Genomic DNA, 18,370 nt, shown 5'->3' with positions numbered 1-18,370 from the left:
TTTATTTATTTATTTATTTATTTATTTATTTATTTATTTATTTATTTATTTTAATATTTGTCTTGTTTGGGTAGCCATAGCTGTTATGTGTTCAAGATTGCAATGGTTGTATAATGTCCAGAAAACAGAGTTTCATATTATTCTTCTCCTACATTCCCTTTGCATCTCTTATACGATGCACCCCAAGTCTTGGAGGGTTGATAATGATGTCTCATGTAGGGCAGAGTATTCAGCAGTTAATTTGTATTCTGCCTGTGCTGACCTCTATGGCACAAAGGTTTAATTCCTTACTGTGGCACCAGATGAATTCCATTTGAATCCTGGTTCTGTTATTTTGCAGTTCCATAACCTTGGGAAACATATTTCTTATTGTTGCTATAAAATTACAAATGTAGTGGTTTATGGCAACACAAATAATAGAAATTTATTATATGACAGTTTGAGAAGCCAGAAATCTGAACTCAAAGTACCATTCATGCCAGGTAGTTCTAAGGAAACATCCATTTCCTTGCCTCTTCTACCTTCTAGAAACTACCTGCATTCCTTGGCTCTTGGACACATTAGTCCAACTTCTGTTTCCATCTCCTCTGATTTTTTACGCAAGCTTGTGAATATGTTAGATCCACCTAGATAGTCCAGAATGATATCAACATCTCAAAATTCCAAATCTAATCATATCTGCAAAACTTTTTAAATAAATAAATCCTTCTGAGGACTGGGACCTGCCCATCCTTGAGAACACATTCTCCAAGCATTGGAAAGTTATTTAATGCATCTATTTCTCAGCTTTCGCTGTGTGGAAAAGTGAACAGTAATATCTGGGATATAGTTCTTATACACAAGTTAATGTGTTTAAAATAGACGAATATTAAACATAACAAGTTTTGTTTGTAGGACAAGGGATCAATTGAGGGCCAAGAAGTAATTCTGAAAAGCATTATAATAAAGCTGTCTCTCTTGCTGAAACTCAGCCCCATGCTCTGCTCAAGCATATGTTCTACTTATTCTGTATGTCTGCATTTCTAGATTCAAACTCCCAGACAGATTGTATGATCTTCAACAAGAATTCATAGAGGGCGTTAGCTCACTGTCCATTCCACTATTTGCCACTTTGAATTTTCAGCTACTGCATTCATTAGGTTTATTCTCCTTGCTTAACAATCTTTCTTCTTAGCCAAACTAGCAGTCTAGCTGAAAAACAGTCTACCAAAGTCCCCCACCTTAAGGTCCTATTGGTGGTTATAATTTTGTCTTCTTCTCAACTCCTGTTGATGTTTACCGAGTTATATGATAGTTATTAATCTTCCCTAATCTGTATCAAAGTCGCTTAGGTTCAAGGTATCTATCACTCTGTCCCTACCCATTGGCTCAATGTTCAACACACACAGTAGAGCCCCAAAAGTATATTTATTGATCAACTGTACCTTTTGAAAGAAAGGAGAAGATCATCATCTGAGAACATAGAGGGTAACAATTCCTACTCACTTATTGTGGTGCTGACTCTTGAGGGAAGCTAGCCTAGCAAGCTTTTTAGATTCATGGTTCCTGGTATAAATATTGTTACAATCCTTGTGACAAAGCAACAGGAGAACTGGATTAACAGTTAAAAGACCCAGACTTAAACCTGAGCTCATTTGTTCTAAAGTTATAGTAGGCATCAAAGTGTCCTTTAATTACTATTTTTAAAAGATTTATTTATTTATTTTATATATGTGAGTACGCTATTGCTGTCTTCAGAAACACCGTAAGAGGGCATCGGATCCCTATTACAAATGGTTGTGAGCCACCATGTTGTTGCTGGGAATTGAACTCAGGACTTCTGGAAAAGCAGTCAGTGCTCTTAACCTCTGAACCATCTCTCTAGCCACCATCACCACCACCACCGTCATCATCATCATCATCATCATCATCATCATCATCAATTAGATATTAATTAGACAGAGTCATGATCTCCTTGTGGCAATTTTACTAATGCATTTAATATATGTCACTATATTACAGTCATTTGCCATCCTCTACTCTCAATTCCATATAAGAAAGAAAGTGTGGACAATCATCCTGGCTTGTTCTATCTGACCTGAGGATGTCACTTCCATCCTTTTTCTCCTGAGGACAATATGACTTAAGTTTTCTGTTGTGAAATGTAGATTAATTTCTATAAATTCATATTAATATGTACTCATGCTTGTAAGCTTTTAAAGGATTTTTATATCTTCCTCTTATACAATGATTTATAGAAATGCTTGCTGGACTCTTTGTTACTTACAAATGGAGATATAGTAACTTCATGGATAATCATTTTTTTTATTTCTGATGACCTGGCATTTAGCAGAACATCACTTTAAATACAGCATTGCAAACTAGATTCTTTTAATTTGTTTTGTTTTGCCATAGGGTCTGAGGGTGGCCTCAAATGGCTGCATACGAAAGGGTGACCTTGAACTTCTGATATTCCTGACTCTACCTTTTGAATATTTGTATTACAGTCATGCATGACTACACTACGTTTAAGCATGGGATTATATATCCCAGGGGCTTCTGGAACGATAAAAAAGCTCTCTAACAATTATGTAACATCTATAGCTATAAACTAATTTTTAATAAATATGTGCACTTTAACTGAACTCCCCTCACGGATTTCCTTAAAATTCTTTTATCCCATGTCCTATGTTTTTTAAATATCCTGGAAACAACTTTTTGTTTTACTTTAGTCATTCCCGACCATCATGTATTTGGTGCTTTGTCTTTGGATTTTAAGTAGTGTCTGCAATTGATCCATGAGGGTGGTGCCGAGAGAACTGGGAGTTTGTAATGTGCTCCTCGCTGCCCCCCCCCCACACACACAGGAGCTGACTCTTCTAATTTCTTCCATTTTCCCTTGAAGTTGTGATCTGATCTTCTATTTGCAACTCTGAAGGACTTTGTGAGCTCTCTGGATTGACTGTTTCTAAAGAGAGAGATTGCCTGTTTGTCCTTCAGAAATATTCATCCTTGAAAAATGCCAGGAGAAAACTGACTTCATATTTCCACTTTCCATTTCTTTCCCTGGAGAAATGGCCCTGGGAAGCAAAATCATCCAAATTCACCAATGTGTCTGCCAGCCTGCTGGATGGTACAGGATTAAGAAAGACATAACCTTTTAGGGCAGTCCCAGACTTTCTCAGTTGATTTGTTCCATAGTCTCAGACCACCATGATAGCAAGACAAAAGGACACTTATCAAATTAACCTGTCATGTGCTGAGTACAGACCCTAACACTGACTCATTGTCTGGTGACCTTGGCCACTTGGACACCTGCTTTGTAAAATCCATTATCTGTTCCAACTCAAGGTGGGAGGAACACTGTTCTGCCTGTCTGAATACAACCTTCAACTTCAAAGTAATGCGGTTTTCACTAAAGGATGTAGGAGTGAAAGTACAGGTGGGGATAAGATTGGATAAAATTGTAAAACTGACCTTTGATAGTGAGCTATGTGACCTTAAAAGACAAGGCTGATTTGAAACTTGATAGGAATTTTCAATCTGGGCTTATCAGAGCTGGAATCCTATAGACTTCAGTCCTTTCAGTAAGCAGGTGATAGAAAATCTCAGTGGTGTTTTCCTTTTCTTTTCCAAGGTAAACACTGTGTAAACAGTATTAGGGATGAAGAGTTGTTCACACAACCCATATTGCCTTACAGATGAGAAGGTAATCGCTCAGCTTAAGGGTTACAGAGTTGTCGAGCTGGAATTACAAATTTAATCACAGTAATCCTGAAATGTCCTAAAAGCAACTTTGTTAATCAAACAACTTTCAAAGGTAACATTCATCAAATTGATTTAAATCTACTAATTTTTAATCCATACTCATATCAGATGGTAGTAAACTGTCTACTTGATAAACTTGACCAACTCAGTCTTGAAAATTGTTGTTTCATTTATTTGGCTGATTGCCAGGAGACCGATCCAGGCTGATAAGGCTGAATTAGAGAAGGGTTACTCCATGGGCCCACAGGGTTTGAATGGTAATTTTAGTGACAGACTCCTGTCCTATATTGAAGGTGTAATTCCTAGGAAATTGCTTTGCTTTCCCCTCTGGCTTTTCCTAGTAACTTACTCGTCACAATCCCCACATCTACAGTGTTCGAGAAGAGGCATAACAGAAGTACACAGAACCATAGAATGAAGCAGTGAGTGAAGAATTTCTTGCATTATTTACCTATCTTTTAATTTTATTAAGTTGCTCAGTCTTTATGTCTTTCACTTGATGGTGTGGCTTTTAACAATGAGCTAGCCCTTCAGTGTGCTGAATACAAGCTACTTGTCTTTTTTTCTTTTTTATGAGTGATTAAACTTATTGTATTGTTTATTCAGTTACTTTACATCCTGATCAGAGTTTCCTCTCCCTCCTTTCCTCCTCCCACTTCCCTCTTCTCCTCCTCCCCCTATGCCATCCTCCCTTTCCCTTCAGATAATGGGAGGACTCCCATGGATTTCAACCCACCTTGTTAGGTCACATTGTAGTACGACTGGAGACATCTTCTACAGAGACTACAAAGCAGCCCAAGTAGGGGAAAGGGATCCAAAGCAGACAACAGAGTCACAGACAGCTCCTGCTCCTGCTGTTAGAGATCCCACATGAATACCAAGCTGTACATCTGCTACAAATATGTAGAGGGTCTAGGTCCAGCTCCCTAGCTGGTGGCCCAGGCTCTGTGAGACCCCATGGACACATGTTAATTGACTCTGTAGGTCTTCTTGTGGTGTTCCTGACCCTTCTAGCTCATTCAATTCTATCCCCCACTCTTTCACAAGACTTCCCAAGCTCCACCTGATGTTTGGCTGTGTGTGTCTGTATACGGTTCTATTAGCTGCTGGATAGAGTGTCTCAGGAAAGTTATGCTAAGCAAACATAGTGGAGTATTGTTAATAGTGTTAGGGATGGCTCTCACCCATGGGATGGCTCTCAAGGTGGGCCAGACATTGGTTGTCCATTCCTTCACTTCCTGTTCCCTTTTTATCACTCCACCTCTTATAGGGAGGAAAAATTGTGGGTCGAAAGTTTTGTGGCTGGATTAGTATCCCCATCCAATCCATTGGAATTCTTGTCTGATTATAGGAGGTGACCATTTCATGTTCTTTATCTCCCGTTGCTGGGAGGGATCAAATGTGGGGAGAATGGCAGAAGAAAGAACTGAGAAAGAGAACTGGAATTGTGGGGTTAACTCTGGGACAAGCTAGAAATCTAGGACAATGGAAACTCCCAGGAGTCTATGAGGGTGACCAGAGCTACCTGTCTTAACCACACCACTTTTTAGTAAATCAGTAACTAGTATGACAGCAAACACGTCTTTCTTGCTTACTCGGCAAAGTTATTGAATATACAAAATATTTATATCGTGAAGAAACATTAACAGTACCTCAGAAATATGAGTTTTTAGAGCTAGATTATGATGTAAGTTAGCAAAATTTCCAAAGTGATATTTCCTAATTATACCAAATATGTGTATCCACAGGCCTCCTTGTATTTATTACAAACGGAATGGAATGTGCTCGCCTTTAAAGGGTTTTGCAGTCCAGGGTAAGCCATTCCATCTAGAATGAAATGCATCAACAGGAGCTGTGTCAACAGCCTCATTGTTTCCTTTGAGTGAGCACAACAGTCATGAAGGAGAAAAGTCACTAGATAGGTGAACTTCTTTGCAGGATATCAAAACGTTAATACTGAAGAAAATTTTGAATGTTCACTTCCAAACTGTTCTTTTTGTCATGATAGATAATGGGTGGGTTGTATAAACAAAGAAAGAAACAAAAATATCCCCAAAATAAACTGCCTCAGCAGAAATGGGAACTGTGTGAACTTCCTTGAGAGATGATTTCAGAAACAATGGCGAAGGTATAAGAAGAAATAAGAGTGGGGATGACAGACATCCCAGGAAAAGGTTGTGGCTTGTCTTCCAGGACTGGCTACCAAGAGATCAATCCAAGCAGGGTGTGCACAATAGATTGAATTGATACAATAACCACCTTGGCATGAGCCCTCCTGAGCTTATTCATCTTTGAAAAAACAAGTTACCATCATGTTCTAAGGTACTTAGTTTCTGAAGGAAGTGAGGCTTAGGGGAAAGAAACAGGCAAGAACTTTTCCCCAGGACTGGATAATGATGTCCCTGACTAAGCCTTTATTAACTGATTACCCCTTACCAATCATTCTCTTACAGATGAAGAATACAGCTTGCAAGTTAAAAGAAAAAAAAAGCTTCACCACCCAGATTTAAATTGAAAAATTCTGAGTTGGGGAATTTCTCTATACTTTGACACTACGTATAGTTTTGATTTGATGAAAATTTGCACAATCCTCTAGATTTTGTTACTCAGAGTATATGCTAAAATTCGGTGCAAGAAATCATCTGTTCCCCCATTCCGATGTGAGTTATCCTTGACTTATGAGCCATAAAAGCATCAATCTTGTAGTACCTGGTTCTAGCTTTTTATTTCCAATTACAACACTTGCTTATTATGCTTTGATCTGATCTCCTCGGCAGTCCCCAAATTGTAGTCTCTCTCATCACATGACTCATTCTTATTGTAATCAGACCTTTGCTACATTTTTGTATATGGCCTCCCTGAACTCCTAGTCGGAAATATGACTTCTCCACTCTTTATCCTTGCTGCCTGATTTCTTCCTCATTTTTCATGGATGTTATTACTGAGAACACTTGTTTATTGAATTATTTTTGATTCCTGGACTGTGCTATGGGAATATACATTCTATGAGAATAGAGACTGAAACATTCAGTTAATATTTCTAGGACAAAACAGTTCCTAATGTGTGGACCATGATGACTAGTGTGGCCTGATTGTTCTCCCTTGTCTTCTGTGCATAGCTGAATGCCTGGAATTTCTTTCTCTTTGCTTGAGTGATTAAATCATTATTATTCTATGGACGATTCCATAATTATTCATCTGAACAACTATCAAGTGCTCTCTCCTGCTCTTCCTCCATATCTGCCCCTCTCTGCTTTGTGAGCATTGTTCAGTGCTCTGCCGGGTGTAAATTATCGTCGCTCTCAGCAAGCTTTACTTTTTTTTTTTAAATTAGATATATTTCTTTACTTACATTTCAAATGCTATTCCCTTTCCCGGTTTCCTGTCCAGAAGCCCCCATCCTCTCCCCTTCCCCCATACTCGTATTCCCCCCATCCATCCTTTGTGTTTTCTGTATCATGTTTTCCTCTTTGCTAGTTTATCACTGTCACTATATCTCTTTTCCATCTTCAAAGCTACATTCAAATCTCTGACCCATTGTTATAATGGATTTACCCTATCTGTACCACTTTATCACCTCAATAGAATCGTGTGAGAAGAGGGAAATCATATGTCTGTGTTCTTCCTTCTGCCTTGAGCCATAAGTTCCTGGACAACAGTTCATCAAACATAAAACTCATATCTCTGTCTTTCTCTCACATTCTCTGTCACTTTGTCTCTTTCCCTCTCTCTTTGTCTCTGTCTGTCTCTCTTTGTCTGTCTCTCTGTCTCTCTCTCTTCTCTGTCTCTGTCTCTGTCTCTGTCTCTCTCTGTCTCTGTCTGTGTCTCTGTCTCTCTCTGTGTCTCTGTCTCTGTTTCTGTCTCTCTCTGTCTCTGTCTCTCTCTGTCTCTGTCTGTGTCTGTGTCTGTGTCTCTGTCTGTGTCTGTCTCTCTCTGTCTCTGTCTCTCTGTGTCTCTGTCTCTGTCTCTCTCTGTCTCTCTCTGTCTCTCTCTTTCTCTCTCTCTCTCTCTTTAAAATATTCAGTACAATAGGGCTGAATATGCTGACACACACCTATAATTCACTCTCCTAGTTGAGGTGAGGATTCTGTGGCTGGAGGATCACGAATTTGAGATCAGCCTGGACTACATAGCAGATTTGGAGACAGAATAGGATAGAACATAGCTACATAGTAAGATGCTGTCTCAAAGAAACCCACAACTTAAAATTAAATGATACACAATTGTACAGTATAAAATGCCATTACAGGAACCTAGCCTAAAGCAGTCTAAAGCTCACATAATTGAGAATGTTAGAAATAAGTTTGGCAGGCTAGTAAGATGATGCTACTGTCATCTTCTTAAAGGTGGAGTAGTAATGGATGGAAGAATAACAGTAGAGGCTAGATCCTAAAAACAGATTCATTACTCACTTGGCAATAATAATGTTTAAGGTTGACATTCTACAAGTAGGAGAGGATGCATGAAACCTAGATATGAAACACTTCATGACAATTCTGCTAAAATCCTAACCTACAAATGCTAAAATAGTCTCGTGTTTTTCTTGATATTTGTGCAAGAAGTGCACAATGTTGCACTTGGGAGTTACTAGAATCTAAATTCTGAAGACAAACTTTACTTTCATAATAAATTCCTTTTTTTCTGACAGAAAAGGTCAGTGCAAATAGGCTTAACTTGTTAAATGGGTTGAACTTGTTTAGCAGCTGTTAAAAGTTCATTTAACACTTTTATTATGATTATATATTGATTTGCTAGGTATCCTTTTAAAGTTCTTTGATTAAGGGTCAGTAGAGCATAGCCTTTCACATTTCAAGGCCATTAAGTCCTATTAAAAGGGTAAATTGTATAATGCATTGCTTCTCTCTGTGCAAATCTCGGCTGTATTTTATTAAGGTGTAGCATACAGTGCTTTTCATTAGCACTCAATCAGTTACATATAATATGAAGGGGGGAGGTCTACACACACAAAAAAATGCGTACTTAAGTAAAACTCTAAACACAGCCCTTAGAGCCAGAAGGAGAATTAAAATACTCTGTGATAACCACAAATTTTTGAATTTTATTTGAAATACATTATATGAAATTCTCAAAGAATTGATTAAAATAGTTAAAAAAACAAAACAAAAATAAAATATCTTATGCAGGAAAACTGAGACTCTTACATATTCTTAGTGGAAATGCAACCATTATGGAAAACAGTATCAGTGCTCCTCAAAAACATACTAAAGAACTACCATATGATTTCTGAAATACCAGTACTGGATATGTATCTATAGGAAATGGAATCAGTCTATTTAAGAGATATCTATAATCCTATATTTACTGAAAAATTATTCCCTGTATACAATGCATAAAATTGGTGAAGATGGCCATCAACACACAAGCAAATGAAAGCAGGGTAGTACACATAGAGTGAGTTATTATTTATCCATAATAAATAATGAACTGTTACTTGTGGCAATATGGGTAGAACCAGAGGATACTAGGATAGTAAAATAAGACAGCTACAGAGAGACAAAACTTGTATGTTCTCACTCATATGTGGACATACAAATGTTTCTCTCATAGAAATAGAGTGTAGAAGAATGTTCCCTGAAGTTTGTGGAGGTTAGGGGAAGAAAAATAAAGATTACATAACAGGTACTAAAACACCACTATACAAAAGAATTAGTCGTAATGTTTTACATCCTAATGTGAGAATTATAATCCAAAACAATTTATTATGCAATTTAGAAAGCTCTGGAAGACCTACAAGGCTAACATGAAGAGTGCTAAGTTGGAAGTGGAAATGTTAATTACCTGGTTTGATCAGTACATTTCTATATGCATGTATGGAAATATCACATTCTATCCCATAAATACAATTAGTTATTCAAATAATTATATATATAATGATTATATGATACAGATATTCATAGTACATCATGCCCTGGCTACACAACCTTTTAATCTTTAAACAAGTATCACCTGAGAACTTGTTAGGACTATAATATCCCTGTGCTCACACCATACAAATGGAGTGCTTGAACAAGATGCCCAAATGACTTATATTCACAATAAAGTACGCTGATCTCTTTGTAAATCTCTGTTTCTCAAATATGTCTGAATTTTTCATCACCTAGAGAGCTTACAAAGTTACTGAAAAAGTTCTCATTACATGAAATATGTGAAAAGAGACAGACAGGACAGGGAACCCCAATAAAGAGCTACATTTCAGAGTAACAGGAGTAAAAATAAAACCCAACATTGTCTTTTTTGTACAATAATATGAAGAAATCTTTACATTTGGAAAACTGAAGTCTTCATAAAACATAAATGAGCCTTACAATAAGACTTGTAATTAGTGGAAATCATCTGTCCTATGTCTCCATCTACACAGTTCAGCTTTTCATATTAGCAAAATGGTGGTAAGAGGAACCAGAGATGGTCATACTGGCGAGTAACACTTGAAATATGGGATGATAGGCAGTTAAACTAGACACCAAGAAGTGACAGAACATAGGGTTTTCATACCAAGTGTGCACTGTACAAACTAGTAGTCTGCTTAGAAAGAGGCCAATATTAAAATCTCCTTTAGAAAATATAGATTCCAGGAAATTACAAGGGGATTTCTCATGTTCTCCTAGTTGCTGAGATTATCTATATACATGTATACCATCTAAGAGAGTGATAACAAAAGGAAAGGCCACGTCCTATGACTGCCTTTGGATCCTCATCATTCTACTAATGTGTCAGGTATTACTGCTGATCTCACTGATTTTTTTAAGTACAGAATTATTTTGGGAAAGGAGAATGTTTTTGTCTGAGAGAAAGTTATAATCCATCTTTGTCCCTATGTTCACACCTCTCTAGGAAAGTGGTGAGACTCTTCATAATTTTCCAGTCTTTCTGGATTAATCTCCCAACCCCTTCCATCTATTAGAGAGTCTTTACAGACAGTGAAAAAGTCACTAAAAGTGCCATCATAATTTACTATTCCTTTCAGTTTCATTTTCTTAATGCCTCTATACTTTGAAAATGGTGTTTTTGTTTCTCAAGTGCCTTTCTTTGGAGAGAGTAGGAGGAGCAACTTAGGTGATGGAGAGTTGACTCAATGGTTAAGAGCACATGCTGCCTTTCTAGTGGACTCAGATTTGATTGCCAGCACCTACATGGTGGCTCACAACTATCTCTAATTCCAGTTTCAGGGAATCTGATGTCCTTTCTGGCTTTTTGTGGATGCCAGACATGCATATGGTGTATAGAGACAGGCAAAACACTTACACATAAATTAAGTTTAAAAAAATTTCATCATTATTTCATACATTTGAATTCCTCAACTCCCTCAAATATGTTTTTTTCATCTCTTTTGTGACTTCTCATGTTATCTAACACAGTGCTACCTACACTACAGACAATTCTTGTTCCTCATAAAATGAAGTTCTATCTTAGAAAAATTCATTAAAAATGTATCAATGCATTGAAATATTAATAGAATTCTACCATAAGCATAAAATTTGAAATGACATTTTCTTATATAAAAAATTCATTACTAAATTTTAACTTTAAGGCTGTAGGCCTTATAATCTCACGATAACACTATTTTAGTTGGTTCAGAGAAATACCCTAATCCTAGTCTTCAATAATGCAAAATATCAGAGAAAATCTGTATATAAATATTCCATATTGTACACAAACAATTCATGTTTCAATTATATTCCCCAATCTCCTGCCATGAAAAGTGGGATCCTCATGCTCAACTCTCCTGTGGCCAGTGAATGACTTGCACAGAGTATGATCAATTGATTTTCTCATTACTGTAATGATAAAGTGTAATATTGAGATTACAGTCAATTGTTCAAATTAGATGGATCAAATTTGTTACAAATGAAAATCAGGATCTCTAGCATCCCCTGCTGAATGGGAAAGAGTAATGAAGTCCTGGTTCAGGTTTCTGTTTTCCATTAATTACGTGTATTAATTGGCCTTAACTTTTCCTTTTCTTTACCAACATTAACTAAATAAGCACTTGGCCTACGAAGTCTTATATACTTTCATAAATGCTAACAAAAGCAAAGAGGAAAATAAACAACTAATAATACATTTCTTTTTTCCAAATATTGCATAGCTATGCCTTGGCCACATTCATCCCACACTATATTAATTTCTTAGGATGTGACAAATATGTTCCATTAAACTTACAGTTTCTTCTGCTTTACATGTTCCATGAGTGCTTTCATATGTTGCTCCTACAAATACAGTGTCGGGGTTCAGTTTTCTCAGGATTAATTAGGCAAAGGTTTTGATCATGTTTTAGTTTTCTTCTTGCTGTGATTACATGCATGACTAGAAACAATTTAAAGAATTTTGAATGTGGGTCACATTTTCTGCAGACAGAGTCTATCACGGTAGGAAAGGGAGGAGAGTAAGAGAGGCTCACAGCTCTGCAATGGGAACTTGTGTGTCAATACTCAGCTCAGTGTGCAGGGATCCCTATAGGATGCTGCTGCCCATATCCTCAGCTAATTCTCTATGGGAACTTCCTCACAGACACACAGACTAGTTTGGTTCCCCAACACCTTAGATGTTTCTTAATCTAATCAAGTTGATAATTAAAATTAGTTCCTACTGTAGGAGATGAGCCAGTAAATATCATTGAAATTGTTTTAGATGTAAATAGATTATTTAAACCTTAACTGGTGAAAGTAACACATTATGCTGATAGATGTCCAAATAAACCTCAAATTAATTCACCAAGTGTACCTTTTGATGTGACTTTTGGCACTCTATTGAATAATGGCACTCTATCTATCCAAAGGATTTATGCAAGCACATTTTATATTCCTGGTAAGTATTTTGTATGGGTTTCTTATTTCAACAAAAGGTTTGTAATTAAATTGCATAATCTCAAAAAAAGTTTCAGGAACTTTGAATCAATCATTTGTAAATTAATCCCTGGAGGGTTCATGGGATTTACATGGGGGAAGGAAGAATCTTTTGGATGGCAGGTACAAATAGTTAAGTTTTCAGAGCAGAAAAGTTGTGACATGTCAAGGATCTGAAAAAATGATGGATGCCACTGAAACAGAATGAGACAAGGAAGAATTGAAAACAATAAAAACCACCTTTGCTAATTGCAAAGATGTTTAGTTAATTCACATGTTCTGAATTCCATTTATGAATGTTAGTTTGTATATATTCATTGTGTTAGCTCTTCTTGGGGAGATGTGAAAATGTGTTTTGCTTTCCAGAAAGGACACAGAAAACACATCAAATAAACTATTGTATCCACGAGATGCTTGGTGAAATATTTGGTTAATTTAGAGCACCTTATAGGAGAATGAACAATTTATAGGTTGATAAACCACCCAGAAAAGTCCTGTATATATCTATATGTCTGAATTGTAAAGCTGCCCATCAGCCACCACTCACACAGCAAACCAATGCTTGTATATCTTAATGGACAGGTGGAATCTTTTGAACCCATAAAGTGATCCCTCATGAGTCCTCTCCCTTCCATGCCAAAAATGTAGTGTATCTTCTGTGAGTCACCAGGGCTGCTGAGAGTTCAAATTGAGCATAACCAACACTATTTAAAATGAAATCTGACTCTTTTTCTTACATTTATAGACATAGAAGAAATATTTGTTGAGTATTCTGCAACAAATAATTTGACAGAAGAGGAATTATGGAGCCAGCCATGACTTTTATGTTTCTTCCACACTTAAGAATTCACTTTTTAAAGCATATGCTTTTTCTTTGGTTGGAAGAGCACAAATGCTTCAAATGCTGCTACCATGGTAACTCCAGAGTTTCTACATGTTCAAAACCATGCCACAGACGCTCTGAGAGTCAGAAAGTTTTATTGTTTGACACAGTTTTGAATTCTGATTAATTTACATGAAAATGTGTACCTAGCAAAAGAGTGAAATAGTTTAAATGCAGGAATTTATACCCTTTCCTTTCTTCCAACGATATTTATTGAATATCTCTCAAGACATTGTATAATATTTCTTGAGTGTATCCAAATGTTCATTTTAATCTTTCTCTCAAATCTTTTTTATCTTTGAAATTAATATAACTAAAACATTTCTCTCTCCCCTTTTCTCCCAAACCTTTCCGGTATCTCTTCCTGCTCTCCTTCAAACTCATGGCTATGTTTTTCACTAATTGTTACAGAATGCATATATGTATCCACCACTTCTTTTCAAAAACTTAGTTGGGTATGGATAAATATGATTTTGACAATCCATTATCACTCATTTAAAACACGAGTGCTTTAATAGAACAGGATTTCACTTCTGTTTTACCTACAATTGATCTGTATGCAAATTACATGGCTGTTAAGTAATTTCAATATTTAAGATTTAGCATAGGCACCATTCTATTGTTTCTCCCCACTACTGTTACTGGGCTTTCAGTGAAAATGACAACTCTGGCTCCAGCCATCAAATTTCCTTTTGTAGAAGCATAAGATGGGTGGCACACTAATTAGGTTTCCTCTATTTTCACTGACCTGAACCTAATCACAAAGACTGTAGTGAGACTGTATATATCCAGTGAGACTTCTTTGGGGAAAACTGATTTTCATTTTCCCAATAGGTATCAGTTGCAAGGAAAATCTTCATTATGAGACCCTTGTTCAATTTTCCTTTTCAGTTCTGGGACCCCATCTGACTTAAGCCAGTACAAGTCTTGTTTATGCTGTTTATGTCTCTGTAAGTTCCTATGTGCATCAGTTCTGCTGTGTCTGGATGATGCTGTTTCAACTGCTGGTGCTTACAGTCTCTCTGCCTTCCTCCTCTTCCTTATAGATCCATGACCCTGAGAGGAGAGATTTAATAAAGACATCCCATTTAGGATTCAGTGTTCCAAAGTCTCACTCTCTGGGCATTGTTTCAGTTGTGAGTCTCTGTGTTTATTCCCATCTACTTCAAGAGGAAGCTTCTCTGATGAGGGTTGATCGATGCACTGACCTATATGTATAGCAATATGTCATTAGAAGTAATTTTATTGCTATGTTCCTTTAGTAGAATGGTAACGGTAAGAGGAAAAGTAATTCTTATTCGTTCCAGCCACATGTTCTTAGAAGTTTGGCTGGTTTATTATGAAAGAAGAAAAGAAAATGGATTTTGGAATAGATAGACATCTCTGAGGTAGAATATGTTCTAAAAATTTAAAGGAAGTGTTATTTTATTCATAAAGTGATATGTGCTAGTTTTAAAGTCTTAGCTATATTCCTCTCCCCTGCCACCTATTCTGTAGCTCCAAATAATCAAGATTTCCTTTGAATTTTTACTTTGTGGCTCAACCAGAATACATTCTCTCTCTCTCTCTCTCTCTCTCTCTCTCTCTCTCTCTCTCTCTCTCTCTCCTCTCCCTCTCCCTCTCCCTCTCCCTCTCCCTCTCCCTCTCCCTCTCTCCCTCTCTCTCTGCTATACGAAAACAAGAAAATTCCTGACATTTGTGAAATAAATGAACAAAGGGGACTTTATATTAAGTGAAGTAAACCAGGCACAGGAAGAGAAATACTGTATGACATTACTCACGTTTGAGATTTAGAAATCTCTAACAGAAATGACGCATAGTCAGGGTATGGTAGTACACATCGGTAATACAAACACCCAGGAAATGGAGCCAGGAAAATCAAAAGTTTTATGCAATCATGAGCTAAATAATGAGGCTAATTCTGGGCTAATGTGAGTCACACAATGACACTTGTTTAAAGAAAGAGGAAGGAAGAAAAAAGGAAAAAAAGGGTGAGTGGACATTGGTGTTTTCCATCGACTTGGGTTGGGGAAAGTGAGATTTGGGTCACCCTTTGACACAAATTTTTCAGTTAGAAGTGTTGTAAGCAAATATTAATATTATTGCTATAGTTAGAATTTTATTATATATTTGGAATTTGGAAAGAAAGTAGATTTTTATATGTTCTTACTACAAGGAAGTACTATGTAAGGTGATAAGTGGATTAACTGTATTGTAGAAATTATGACATATTGTAAATGTATATATATCAAATCACGCTATACACCTTAACTATATACAGTTGTATTTGTCAAATATACCCAAAATATTCTGGATGGAAATAAAGACTTAGATTGATGTTATTTCTTGCTTGCCCTTCAATTTTTCGGAATGGTATAAGAAAGGATGGCATTAACTGGGAGTTAAACATGAAGTAGATTTTATTAGGGAAGCTGCCTAATCCCAAATTAATTCTTTCTTGGAAGCTCTTTGATAAACAATTCAAACTCTTTACTTATCGTGTTTGTTTAGGTGTCCTATTCATTATTTACTTAGGTGTGATTGGTTGTGAGTTTCTAAGAACGGTTTTGTTTTTTTTCTAAGATATGTAATGTGTTAGTGTACAGTTCTTTGTAGTATTTGCTTGGAATCATTTTAGTTTCTTTAATGATGGTAGTGATGTCCTCATATTTTCTCTGTTAGTAATGTGAAATTTCTACTTACTGCTCTTGATCAGTCTATGTAAGCATAGAAAAATATGTTAATCTTTAAAAAGGTCACCTTTTGATTTTGCAGGCTAGATGAATTTCAATTTCAGAGAAGCGTGATTTGAAGAGAACACATGGGATTTCTGTAATACAATAATACAGGCTTACAGAGATTGGGGTTTTAGTTTTTGTTGTTTTGTTTTGAGACAGGTTTTGCTATGTATCACAGGATGGTCTAAGATTCACTATAGAGCTCAAACTGGTCTTGAATTCAAACTGTGGATCTTCTTGGCTTAGCCAGAGGAGTGCATGTACTACAATGTCACATGTGACTCTTATCTCAGTCGTGGCTAATCAGAAAGACAGGATGTTGTATGCTCTTAGTAGTCATAAAAACTTCTGTTGATTTTTTAAAGATTTGTGTGTGACACATAACTAAACATTTAGCAGTTGGAATTTTCTATATTTTCTCTAATATTTTATTACTAGAAATATTTGTCAATAAGTAAATAGGAAAGAACATTTTTTTCCTTAGTCACTGATTCTTTACACTTTAATTGTTTTGAGGTTATTTATATTAACCTCCGTCCACTGCAAAAGGAAACTTCTGGCCTGAAATGTATCTATGTGCAAAGGCAAAGACATAAATCCTATTTTGTCATGAAGGAATATCATTCTGATGTTGTATATTTATGCCAAACCAGTGCTAATTATAATGCCACAAGGGCTAATAGATGCATTATTTTTAAAGCTGTACATCAAGATTTTTCTCTCACTGGGGTTGTAGCTCAAGGATGGAGTGCAGGCACGCCAGTACTCAATTCCCAGACAAGATTTTTTTTTCTTTTTAACAGAAATTCAGAAGTTACAACAGCTATCTACAATGATGGAGTATGAGTTACATAGTAAAAATTATTTCCAATTATGTGTTTATGAATTCTAGATGTACTATCAATATGTTTGCTATAAAAACACCAGAAAAGAGAGAAAAGAAGGATAGAAGGGAAAAACAGAAAAAGGGGAGGAAGGGACTGAGGGGAGGAGAACTGAGAGGGGGCATCTTTTCCCTGTTCTTTCCTGAATGCATTTTGTTTTGATCAAATCCACTTTTACTTCCTCACTTCTTCAAATCCTCCTATGACCTTTCTCCACCATCTCTCTTATATTAATATCCTCTTATGTATTTATGTATTTATTTATATTCTACTGAGTCCAATTAGTATTGTTCAAATGCGTGGAAGTGTAGGGCTATCCACTGTACCATAGACAGACTATCAGGGTTGACACTCCTGAAGAAAACTGATTTTTCTTTCTCTTAGCAGCTGCCTAGTACCTGTAACTTCTCTACTAAGAAAAAGGCCCCATGAGCTCACTCACATCTGTGATGAAATATTTACCAGATTGATCTTGAATGTTTGAGGCAACGGACGATGTCTTATTTGAGGATGAGACCTCCATAGTCCCTGATTCTCTGCACTTTCATCATTTGATGTTCGAAGTATTAATCACCATGCACTGCAAAAAGAAGCTTCTGTTTTGAATTTTCTTATTTGCTATTTATCATCTATCTATCTATCTATCTATCTATCTATCTATCTATCTATCTATCTATCTATCTATCCTCTATCTTTCCATCTATTTATTTGTGGGTCTAGACACAAGAAGGTTCCCCTATCATTGCCAGAGAAGCTATTGGCAGTTGAATGGCTACTGAGAGAAGAATCAGGCTCATTTCAAGTCATGACTGTTTGTAGGTTGTCCATGGCCCAGTGAGTGGCTCCACACTGAGGCACATAGAGGAAGAAATAATTGGATGCAAGTGGTTATTAGTAATAAAAAAGAGAATGTGAAGTTTTGAGGGGGGTTGAGAGGGAGGACTAGAGAGGAAGATAATGATAGATGGATAGAACCAACTACAATGTGTAAATTTACAAAATTTAAAAGAGTAAATAAAATAAAAATATAAAAGCAGAAGCTCCTGAGGACAATTAGAAGACTCTAATTGCATAAAGGTTGTGAGTCAGGTGTGGCCACATATGACAGTCATCCCAGTGGCTTGTGAGATGGAGGTAGGAACACGGCACTTTTGAGTACAGCTTGGATTCTGTAAAGAGTTCAAGACAAGAATAAACTATACTAGTGAGACTTTGTCTCAAGAAAAAAGTGTGTCACTATTCTAATCAACTACG

Source organism: Rattus norvegicus, chromosome X (assembly GCF_021556685.1).
Source record: "Rattus norvegicus strain SHRSP/BbbUtx chromosome X, alternate assembly SHRSP_T2T, whole genome shotgun sequence".
Lineage (NCBI taxonomy): Eukaryota > Metazoa > Chordata > Mammalia > Rodentia > Muridae > Rattus > Rattus norvegicus.
This window is presented reverse-complemented; position numbering follows the sequence as displayed.